Source organism: Oncorhynchus masou, chromosome 28 (assembly GCF_036934945.1).
Source record: "Oncorhynchus masou masou isolate Uvic2021 chromosome 28, UVic_Omas_1.1, whole genome shotgun sequence".
NCBI lineage: Eukaryota > Metazoa > Chordata > Actinopteri > Salmoniformes > Salmonidae > Oncorhynchus > Oncorhynchus masou.
In genome coordinates, this window is record NC_088239.1 from 10,737,807 (window position 1) to 10,750,083 (window position 12,277).

Genomic DNA, 12,277 nt, shown 5'->3' on the forward strand with positions numbered 1-12,277 from the left:
TGTGCCTAGAGGGGCATATAGGGGAGGGAATGCTGTCACCTCCAGGCAGGTGTTTGTCCCCCTGTGTGCTGAGGGTGTCAGGTTCGTGTCCGGTTCGTGTCCGGTTTAGGTCGCCACAGACTAGTACATGTCCCTGGACCTGGAATTCATTGATTTCCCCCTCCAGGATGGAGAAGCTGTGTTCATTAAAGTATGGGGATTCTATTGGGGGGGATATAGGTAGCACACATGAGGACATTTTTCTCTATTAAGATTTCCTTTTGAATTTTTAGCCAAATGTAAAATGTTCCTGCTTTGATTAATTTAATGGAATGAGTAAGGTCTGCTCTACATCAAATTAACATCCCCCTTGAGTCCCTGCCCTGTTTCACACATACAAGTTTCTTGTAGGATGTCTGTATTTACAGACACAGGCCTGGGATATTCCAGGTTCCTGTTTTTAATGGAGTGAGTTAGGTCTGCTCTATACCAAATTAGAATACGCCCTGAGTCCCTTCCCTGTTTCACAACTGGTTGTTTGGTGGATGGGGACTACCAGCTCTCTTTAACCTAGAGGGCAACCAGTGGGTTCGTCTCCTCTATACCAGTTTTCTTGCAGGATAACAATGTCTGTATTGACAATTTATTTGATGAAGTCCAGGTTCCTGCTCTTTAGGCCAAAGGCAGATGACCTCAGGCCTTGGATATTCCAGGGTGAGATAGTGAAGGCTTTGTGTTCCATAAAGTGTCCAATGTTGTTGGTCGTGGGATTTGGCCTCAAGCCAGTAAGTGTGAGCAGAGCCTGCTGAGCATCTAGTACATGCCATTGGCTTGGGTTAGTGTAAGAGTGATTGCTGGGCCTGTTTTCCCGCTCACGGCCTGGGCGTATGTGTGACTTCCATGTTGACACCCTCTTTGCGGGGGTGGGGTGCATGGGGTGGCCAGGAGGGGCATAGGTCTGATCTGAGGGGGCCTAAATGGGGTGTGGGCATGGTTGACTTGGCGTTGTTGATTGGTTGGGGTGGGGATGTGTATGTGGCTGGTGGTGTTGTGGTCTGGATGTAGGTCCTCTTGGCGTGAGTCCTCTATGTGTAGGTCCAGGGGGGTCCCACAGGTCTGGGAGAGTGTCTCAATTCTCTGGGCGGGGTGTATAATGATCTGTTGCTCCTGTGTGAGGTGTTGGGGCTGCGTTTGAGAGCGATGTCCTTTAGAGTTCAGGAGAAGGAGGGCACTGCTGCCTTGTAGAGGTGGACCTGGTCATAGAGGCTCTTCAAGTCCAGGGTGGAGTGGTGGGCCAGGAAAACATTTGGTTTTGAGGCACAGTCACGGGAAATTCTTGCGTTTACCCGCTGTATGGTAGCAGGGTAGAAGTCTTTTCATGGTAGCAGGGTGGAGATAACCACTTGTGTATTGGGGAAAGTAGAGGAAGCTTTTTCAATCACTCCCTTCAGTGCTGTGGCCACCCTTTCCTGGGTCGTTCGTGCCTGTGTGTATTATAATGTGGCTAGGTGAAACTAGTTGGTGCTCAGACAGAAGCTCTAGGGCAGGCTGGGTGTTTGGACACCAGAGTTTAGACACACTGTTTTGGAAAAAGTTATTTTTCTTGTATATATTTCCCATTTCAGTCCATAAGGAGTACAATCTGTGTCTTATGTATGTCCTCAGTGTGTGTGGGGGGGTTGTCAGGGGGGTTGTCAGGAGGGCTATCATTGTGGCTGACAGGGGGGGGTGCTCAGAGGGGGTGAGATCCGCTGGGCTTGGGGTTCTTCATTTGTCTGTTCTGCTGTGATGTTGAGGCTATGGTCAGGGTCTGGTGTGGACTGTTCTGCTGTGGTGTCAAGACTTTTGTCGGGAGTTGAGGTGGGCTCTCCTGCTGGCTTCTCTGCGGGGGTGGCCACCTATCTAGTGGGTTGTTGCCTGTCACACGCCATCCCCCTCAACCTCTCCTCCAGTAGTCTGATCCTCTCCTCTTGTGCCCGGTTCTTCTCCTGCTCTTGCTTTTTTATATTGTTGAAGTTGTCTCACCACAGTCCAGTGTGCAGATATGTCTCTTTCTACCTCCAGCTCTCCGGGTCTGGTTAAGGGGTGTTGTTGTACTGGACTGTTGTCTGGGTCTGGTTAAGGGGTGTTGTTGTCTGGGTCTGGTTAAGGGGTGTTGTTGTGCTGGACTGTTGTCTGGGTCTGGTTAAGGGGTGTTGTTGTGCTGGACTGTTGTCTGGGTCTGGTTAAGGTGTGTTGTTGTACTGGACTGTTGTCTGGGTCTGGTTAAAGGGTTTTGTTGTACTGGACTGTTGTCTGGGTCTGTGCTGACTGGAATGTAATCACCTGCTGTTCCAGCTCCACCTGCCTTACCTCCAGCTGGGTAAATGTATCCTTCATTTCAATGAGGGGGTGGTACTCTGTGCTGGGAGGTTGACTTTCCACTTTGGGTTGCTCATCTGTAGGGTTATATAATGAAGAGGTCTGGACTAACCCGTTCGGGGTGGGGGTGTCTTTCTCAGAGGCGAGCATCTCCTGCTGTGCTAAAAATTTGATTGGGGTTGCCCTGTACCAATACTGTTCCAGACTTATAGAGATTTATATTAGCTGACTCAGAGTTCTCGTTGTCTAGTATCCCGAGTTTCCACCCCTCATTAACACCCCCTCTCTTAAAAAGGGTAGTGTGCCAATATAGCACTGTGCCATGCCAGGGGATTGTTTGTGGGACATGTTCCGGATAGCATTGGACAATAACATTGATGAATACGCTGATTCGGTGACCGAGTTCATTAGCAAGTGCATTGATGATGTGGTATCCACAGTGAATATTAAAATCTTCCCCAACCAGAAACCGTGGATTGATGGCAGCATTCGTGTAACGGCTGTTGGAAAGAGTGGAGGACCAAAGCGCAGCGTGGTAGCCTTTTCCCACCTGGGTCTTGTGGGTAGTTGCTTTCCGTATCAGTGTTTGCACCTTATGGGACTGTTTCGGTTTAATTTATTCTCTTGTTATTTAGTGTTCAGTTCAAAAAAGCTCGAGACCCTGGGTCTCCACCCTGCCCTGTGCAGCTGGGTCCTGGACTTTCTGACGGGCCGCCCCCAGGTGGTGAGGGTATGAATAAGGGAATTTATATGTTTAAAGTAATGACTAAAGAATTCCACCCTGAAACATAGTTATTAGATGATGTAACATCTATAAGAATAATTAGACTAACGTAATTATTAGACTTTGTAAAGTAAAATGAATTAGAGTGATAGACTAAAGTCCAATAAGGTTTGGTGAAGACAGGTTAAAACCTCTTAAGGTATAGGGTAGATTTTTTCAACTTTTTGATAAAAAGCATGCAAATTGTCAACGTCCTGCTACTCATGCCAGGAATATAGTATATGCATATGATTAGTATGTGTGGATAGAAAACACTCTGAAGTTTATAAAACTGGTTCAATCATGTCTGTGACTATAACAGAACTTGTGTAGTGGGCAAAACCCCAAGGAAAAACTGTTCAGAAAAATTTTTAAAAAATCCCTCTGCCAGTTCCCTGTATTGTCTAGGTCAAGGGAAATCAGATAGCGCCCAGTTTACAGTTCCTACAACTTCCACACAATGTCGCCAGTCTTGGGAATTGGGTTGAAGTTTATCTTTGGTGAAATGAAGAATAGGCACTTCCTGTCAGAGGTTACACTGTGGAAAGTTATGAAAGAGAGAAAATCGTCCATGAATTGTTGACTTGCTGCTATTGAATACAAAAGTAGTTTGAAGTATTTTGTCAAAGTTTATAGGCAACTTTTTAAATTTTTGTAATGACGTTGCGTTTTGGAAAGCTGTTTTTGTCTGGATCAGACGGGCTTTATAAATGGACATTTTGGGCATACATGGTATACATGGATGGAATTAATCAAAAGAAAGGACCAATTGTGATGTTTATGGGACATATTGGAGTGCCAACAAAGAAGCTCGTCAAAGGTAATGCATGTTTTATATTTTATTTCAGCGTTTTCTGTAGCGCCGGCTACTCTGATTCGTTTGTTTACGTCGCGTTCATGTGTTTCCGCGGGGTGCATGCTATCAGATAATAGCTTCTCATGCTTTCGCCGAAAAGCATTTTTAAAATCTGACATGTTGGCTGGATTCACAACGAGTGTAGCTTTAATTGAGTCCCCTGCATGTGTGATTTAATGAAAGTTTGAGTTTTATCTCGTACTATTTGAATTTAGCGCTCTGCATTTCTCATGCTATTGGCCAGGAGAGACGCTAGCGTCCCTATACGCTCAAGAGGTTTTAAGGGAGAGAAATCAGTGTGTGACTAAGAAAACACAGAGGACAATTGAACTATACATGACCTGACCTGGTTAGAACTCTGAAAAACGTATAAAAGGAAAGAGACCCTGTCAAGGTCCCTCTAATCTCGGGAGGGAGGGAACGGTATGGAACTGCCAGCTTGGTAGTGGTAAACGAGGAATGTGGACTGTGGGGAAAGATACATCCCACCTACTGTTTGTGTGTCTGTGTGTGCGTGTAATCCCCCTACTGTTTGTGTGTCTGTGTGTGCGTGTAATCCCCCTACTGTTTGGGGGTCTGTGTGTGCGTGTAATCCCCCTACTGTTTGGGGGTCTGTGTGTGAGTGTAAGTAGGTGGAGAGGTGGGAGTTATAAAATGACATGTCTTTGCAGTTTTAGGCTTTAGAACGTTCTCTGAATAAACCTTACGGACCTTTTGCAGAAGCTGAGTCTTTGCCTAATTATTATTAAACCCAGGGTCTTACAAACCTCTGGGATTGGTCAAAGCTGTTGGGGCAAGGAGTTCCCCTCAGGGAACTGACTATTTTCCCTCCCATTAGGTCAAAGTTCACAGCAAATGGTCCATTACACTTTCTACTGAATGAGGACATCTAGTGGAAGGCGTAGGAAGTGCTTCCAGATCCATATCTTGTTGGGAAAGGAGGGGGCAGAGTTTGATGCAGTTCACTATGGATGATCGTGGACTTCAGGATACAGCAGAGGCAGCACCCCCTTATCCACATCACTAACATTGAGAGGCTGCTGCCAACATACAGACTCAATCTCTAGCCACTTTAATAATTGATCAGTTGATGTAATAAAGTCTAAACAATGCCACTTTATATAATGTTTGCATTACTCATCTCATATGTATATGATGTACTCTATACCATCTACTGCATCTTGCCTATGCCGTTCGGCCATCGCTCATCCATATGTTTATATGTACATATTCTTAATCATTCCTTTACACTTGTGTGTATAAGGTAGTTGTTGTGAAATTGTTAGATTACTTGTTAGATATTACTGCACGGTCGGAACTAGAAGCACAAGCATTTCTTTACACTTGCATTAATGTCTGCTAACCATGTGTATGTGACCAATAACATTTGATTTGATTTGGAAGATGAGGTTGTGGATGTTCCCATTTTTATAATAGTCAGCAAAAAAGTATCTCTTGATTTTGCATAAGGAGCTTCATTTTGTGATATTTTCTTGCCTTATCATTCTTGACATGCACAGGGTACTGTATTTTAATTGCCTCTAAACAGAGGGAGGCAGCTTCTAAGGCCTCTCCATTTGGTTGGAGTAGACTGTTCCACTCTCCTGCCATTTTTGGGCTAAAAGGCTTTGACACCTCTCACTTGACACGTCAGTGCTAATTAAAGTTGTATCAAGCTTGGCAGCATTAATTTAGCATTCAGTCCTTATAAAGTAATGTAATGCATTTTTGTTCTTGGCTTTTGGAAATAAAAGTTTGCTTCAGACTAAACATTACTCACTCAGTTCCAGGTTGTATGGTGTTTTCAGGTTTCTCTTGTTTTCCAGAGCATTTGCTGTATAGCATTGGAATAATAATCTTTAGTAGTTGTAAGCCTTCCAGGTGATTCCGTAATTCGGTCCAAAATCAGGTTCTAGGTTTTGAGTTTTGATTGGAGTGGAGGGTAGTATCCTGTATATGTCCTGGTGACATAGTGAAGGTTATGTTGTAGAGGGTAGCATCCTGTATATGTCCTGGTGACATAGTGAAGGTTATGTTGTAGAGGGTAGCATCCTGTATATGTCCTGGTGACATAGTGAAGGTTATGTTGTAGAGGGTAGCATCCTGTATATGTCCTGGTGACATAGTGAAGGTTATGTTGTAGAGGGTAGCATCCTGTATATGTCCTGGTGACATAGTGAAGGTTATGTTGTAGAGGGTAGCATCCTGTATATGTCCTGGTGACATAGTGAAGGTTATGTTGTAGAGGGTAGCATCCTGTATATGTTCCTGACAAAAAAATCCAAGTTTATCTAACTCTAAATCTATCTTTTTTAAGAACATGCTAAAAAATGCAGGAGTTCATCTGATCATGACCTCTCTCTCTCTCTCTCTCTCTCTCTCTCTTTTCTCCCACCCCCTCTCTCTCTCCCCTCTCCCCTCTCCCCTTTCTCTATTTTCTCTCTCTCTCCTCTCTCACCTTTCTCTCTCCTATCTCCCCTCTCACTCTCTCCTCTCTCCCCTATACCCCCTCTCTCTCTCTCCTCTCTCCCCTTTCTCTCTCCTATCTCCCCTCTCGCTCTCTCCTCTCTCTCTCCTATCTCCCCTCTCTCTCCTCCTCTCTCCCCTTTCTCTCTCCTATCTCCCCTCTCGCTCTCTCCTTTCTCTCTCCTATCTCCCCCTCTCTCCTCTCTCCCCTTTCTCTCTCCTATCTCCCCTCTCGCTCTCTCCTCTCTCTCTCCTATCTCCCCCTCTCTCTCTCCTCTCTCCCCCTTTCTCTCTCCTATCTCCCCTCTCTCTCTCTCCTATCTCCCTCTCTCTCTCTCCTCTCCCCTTTCTCTCTCCTATCTCCCCTCTCTCTCTCCTATCTCCCCTCTCTCTCTCTCCTCTCTCCCCTCTCTCTCTCCTATCTCCCCTCTCTCTCTCCTCTCTCCCCTTTCTCTCTCCTATCTCCCCTCTCGCTCTCTCCTCTCTCTCTCCTATCTCCCCTCTCTCTCTCCTCTCTCCCCTTTCTCTCTCCTATCTCCCCTCTCTCTCTCCTATCTCCCCTCTCTCTCTCTCCTCTCTCCCCTTTCTCTCTCCTATCTCCCCTCTCTCTCTCTCCTCTCTCCCCTTTCTCTCTCCTATCTCCCCTCTCTCTCTCTCCTCTCTCCCCTTTCTCTATTTTCTCTCTCTCTCCTCTCTCACCTTTCTCTCTCCTATCTCCCCTCTCACTCTCTCCTCTCTCCCCTTTCTCTCTCCTATCTCCCCTCTCGCTCTCTCCTCACTCTCTCCTCTCTCCCTCTCTCTCTCCTATCTCCCTCTCTCTCTCCTCTCTCCCCTTTCTCTCTCCTATCTCCCCTCTCGCTCTCTCCTCTCTCTCTCCTATCTCCCTCTCTCTCTCCTCTCTCCCCTTTCTCTCTCCTATCTCCCTCTCTCTCTCTCCTATCTCCCCTCTCTCTCTCTCCTCTCTCCCCTTTCTCTCTCCTATCTCCCCTCTCTCTCTCTCCTCTCTCCCCTTTCTCTCTCCTATCTCCCCTCTCTCTCTCTCCTCTCTCTCCTCTCTCTCTCCTATCTCCCCTCTCTCTCCCCTCTCTCCCCTTTCTCTCTCCTATCTCCCCTCTCTCTCTCTCCTATCTCCTCTCTCTCTCCTCTCTCCCCTTTCTCTCTCCTATCTCCCCTCTCACTCTCTCCTCTCTCTCCTCTCTCTCTCCTATCTCCCCTCTCTCTCTCCTCTCTCCCCTTTCTCTCTCCTATCTCCCCTCTCTCTCTCTCCTCTCTCTCCTCTCTCTCTCCTATCTCCCCTCTCTCTCTCCTCTCTCCCCTTTCTCTCTCCTATCTCCCCTCTCACTCTCTCTCCTCTCTCCCCCTTTCTCTCTCCTATCTCCCCTCTCTCTCTCTCCCTCTCCCCTTTCTCTATTTTCTCTCTCTCTCCTCTCTCACCTTTCTCTCTCCTATCTCCCCTCTCTCTCTCTCCTATCTCCCCTCTCTCTCTCTCCTCTCTCCCCTTTCTCTCTCCTATCTCCCCTCTCGCTCTCTCCTCTCTCCCCTTTCTCTCTCCTATCTCCCCTCTCGCTCTCTCCTCTCTCTCTCCTATCTCCCTCTCTCTCTCTCTCCCCCTTTCTCTCTCCTATCTCCCCTCTCTCTCTCTCCTATCTCCCCTCTCTCTCTCCTCTCCCCCTTTCTCTCTCCTATCTCCCCTCTCACTCTCTCCTCTCTCCCCTTTCTCTCTCCTATCTCCCTCTCTCTCTCTCCCCTCTCCCTTTCTCTATTTTCTCTCTCTCTCCTCTCTCACCTTTCTCTCTCCTATCTCCCCTCTCACTCTCCCCTCTCTCCCCTATACCCCCTCTCTCTCTCTCTCTCTCTCCCCTTTCTCTCTCCTATACCCCCTCTCGCTCTCTCCTCTCTCCCCTTTCTCTCTCCTATCTCCCCTCTCGCTCTCTCCTCTCTCTCTCCTATCTCCCCTCTCTCTCTCCTCTCTCCCCTTTCTCTCTCCTATCTCCCCTCTCTCTCTCTCCTATCTCCCCTCTCTCTCTCCTCTCTCCCCTTTCTCTCTCCTATCTCCCCTCTCACTCTCTCCTCTCTCCCCTTTCTCTCTCCTATCTCCCTTCTCACTCTCTCCTCTCTCTCCTATCTCCCCTCTCTCTCTCCTCTCTCCCCTTTCTCTCTCCTATCTCCCCTCTCTCTCTCTCCTCTCTCCCCTTTCTCTCTCCTATCTCCCCTCTCTCTCTCTCCTCTCTCCCTTTCTCTCTCCTATCTCCCCTCTCACTCTCTCCTCTCTCCCCTTTCTCTCTCCTCTCTCCCCTCTCACTCTCTCCTCTCTCCCCTTCTCTCTCCTCTCCCCCTCTCACTCTCTCCTCTCTCCCCTTTCTCTCTCCTCTCTCCCCTCTCACTCTCTCCTCTCTCCCCTATCCCCCTCTCACTCTCTCCTCTCTCCCCTTTCTCTCTCCTCTCTCCCCTCTCACTCTCTCCTCTCTCCCCTTTCTCTATTCCTCCCTCTCTCTCTCAGTTGATAGCTGTGTAATATAGACAGATAGCTGTGTAATATAGACAGATAGCTGTGTGCCTGTGAATCAGACTCTGCCAGTATTGTCAATCAATCAAATGTATTAATCGAGCCCTTTTGAACAACAGCAGGTGTCACAAAGTGCTTCTACAGAAATCGAGCCTCTCTATTGTCTCTCTACCATAGTGATAGAGTCATATATCAGATTGGGATGTTGGCTAAATATGTCACGTCAGAGACCATACAGTCTGTTTCTAGCTTATTACACATTCCACACCACCATGTTCCTCAAACATTGTTTCTCAACCTTTCATTAAACCAGGAATCGGCCAGCTTTGGCCCATGTTCCTAGGGGGATCGCTCACGTTATAATTAGCACTTGAGACGTGACTAAATCAGTGTGAACTCTGAACTATGACAGCTCTGCAGCCATGTTAATTAAAGTTTAGACAATGGTCTACGTGTCTTCCTCCTGGTGGAGCTCATGATAGGCTCTATCGACAACCTACCCACAGCAGAAGGAGATGAGACAAGGGCTGTGTCCTCTCCACTGGATTAAAAGTGTGTGTGTGTGTGTGTGTGTGTGTGTGTGTGTGTGTGTGTGTGTGTGTGTGTGTGTGTGTGTGTGTGTGTGTGTGTGTGTGTGTGTGTGCGTGCGTGCGTGCGTGCGTGCGTGCGTGCGTGCGTGCGTGCGTGCGTGCGTGCGTGCGTGCGTGCGTGCATGTATCCTTACAGCTTCATTAAAAACTAGATGTCTTCCCACGCACACACCAAGCTGGCTATGAATGGAAACACACTGTTTATAACCCATCTCTACTCAATAACAACACTGTTGCATAGCAATGAGTATTTGAATAATCAAATGTGAGTGTTTGAATATGAATATGAAGGTTTGAGGTTGATCAGGTTGATGAATCAGCATATTTAAACATTTACATGTACTGTACATTTGAATAATTTAGCAGACGCTCTCATCCAGAGTGACTTACAGTTAGTGAGTACATATGATCAAAACAATGTGTCAGACCTATTTCTGATTAATCCCAATAATATACTTGAGGTGAATTGATATCAGAGTTTAAATCAGGCAGAACTAACATCTTGGTTGACGGCGAGACCAGAGTTCGTCTATGGGTCTGTATTCTACTGCATAATATGCAGGGTTGGCATGGTTACTTTCCAAATGTAATCCGTTCCAGTTACTAGTTACCCGTCCAAAATTGTAATCAGTAACGTAACTTTTGGATTACCCAGACTCAGTAATGTAATCTGATTACATCCAGTTACTTTTAGATTACTTTCCCTTTAAGCGGCATTAGAAAAAGAGAAAAATGCATGTTCCAAATTGAACGACATCTATTACAGGATAAATCAATGTTAAAGTTTACATAGCTGGATGTCATAAGGTGAATTCACCAATTTGTAAGTCGCTCTGGATAAGAGCGTCTGCCAAATGACTTAAATGTAATGTAATGTAATATATGGATGTTATGTGTTACGTTATGGGTTGGTTATGTAGGCTTCTGCTAACCCATCGCTTTCTACTACATAATAATAATACGATTATATCTTTACATTAAAAACCAAAGTCTATCAGAATTCCAGTCATTCCAATATGTGTTATACCCCTTGATCTTCAAGACTAGGACTTGGAAATATGGAAGTATAGATTAGCCAAATTGTTTAACCTTAGCGTAACCCCAAAACGAAGGATTTATTAGCCAGATTACTCTGTTGTTTATGATGTTGTTGTCATGGAGGACTGATTGAAAATAAATGCTGCGCTCATGGAATGGCTTGCTTTGAGCACTACTGAAGAAGAAAAGACCCACTTGTATTCCATAGGCTGGGATCCTCTCTATGCAGCTTTTGCAAGAGCGCATTTTACACTGCCTGTCCACTGGTTTCAAAACCAATGATTGATAGGCAGCTTAAACTTCTGTTATTGGGTTGAAATACACATTTAGATTTGTGAACAGCCATCCACAACAACAACAATCCGTGCGGCGCAAATAGCTAAATGAGAGAGCAGCACTATGCTCTATGTAGATATCAATAATAAGTGATATCTGTAGACTAGACCCCTGCTGTCATCCTTACTTTCAAGTGTTTATTCATGTTGGATCATCTTTGGATGCCGACAGCAGTCGCACCATTGGAAGACACAGCTTGGACTGTAGCCCACAAAACCCTAATCCTTCTCTTTTCCTGCATTCCATCAAACACATTGGTGTGTCATCATAGTGGTCTCTGACTTGTGGTCAGACTCAGGTGGAACACACTTAAACTTGCGTCTTTTTTTAAAATGCTGATTTGAATGTAATTGTGTAAAACAGTGTCAAAGATTTTTTTCGCAAACATCCTTTCTGAATTTAAAAGTGATCCTCGAAGTAATCATCTAGTTTCTCAAAAGTATCTGTAATCTGATTACAATGTTTTTGCTGGCAACGTAACAGATTTCAATTACAGTTTTTTGTAATCCCTAACATGTAACGCATTACATGTAATTCGTTACTCCCAACCCTGATAATATGTATGTTTGCTATTCAGAGAGCAGAGGAGATGATTGAGCTTTAAGTGTTAACACAAAGCCCAGAGCTGACTGTCTGTCTGCTAATAACTAAGACACATGATTGGCTTCAGTACACTCTGATAGGATGATGGATTCTGCTCTCACTTCATTTTCCTGACTGATGAATGGCTTAATCCAATCATACACTACATGTGACCAAAGGTATGCGGACAGCTTCTTGTCAAACATCTCATTCCAAAATCATGGGCATTAATATGGAGTTGGTCCCTCCCCTTTGTTGCTGTTACAGCCTCCACTCTTCTGGAAAGGCTTTCCACTAAATGTTGGAACATTGCTGCGGGGACTTGCTTCCATTCAGCGACAAGAGCATTAGTGAGGTCGGGCACTGATGTTGGGTGATTAGGCCTGGCTCGCAGTCGGTGATCCAATTCATCCCAAAGGTGTTCGATGGGGTTGAGGTCAGGGCTCTGTGCAGGCCAGTCAAGTTCTTCCCCACCAATCTCAACAAACCATAGCTGTATGGACCTTGCTTTTTGCATTGTCATGCCCCCGTGCAGGAAAGAGCCTTCCCCAAACTGTTGCCACAAAGTTGGGAGCACAGAATCGTCTAGAATGTCATTGTATGTTGTTAAGACTTCCCTTCACTGGAACTAAGGGGCCTAGCCCGAACCATGAAAAACAGCCCTAGACCATTATTCCTCCTCCACCAAACTTTACAGTTGGCACTATGCATTCAGGCAGGAAGCGTTCTAATGGCAACCGCCAAACCCAGATTAGTCCGTTGGACTGTCAGATGGTAAAGTGTGATTTGTCACTCCAGAG

At 45.9% G+C, this 12,277-nt stretch overlaps 1 protein-coding gene across 1 annotated transcript in view; it reads left to right on the forward strand.

Annotated features, from left to right (window-relative positions):
* Window positions 1-12,277, forward strand: part of LOC135517153 (catenin delta-2-like) — a 586,832-nt gene that overhangs the window by 502,634 nt on the left and 71,921 nt on the right. The window lies entirely within an intron of this gene.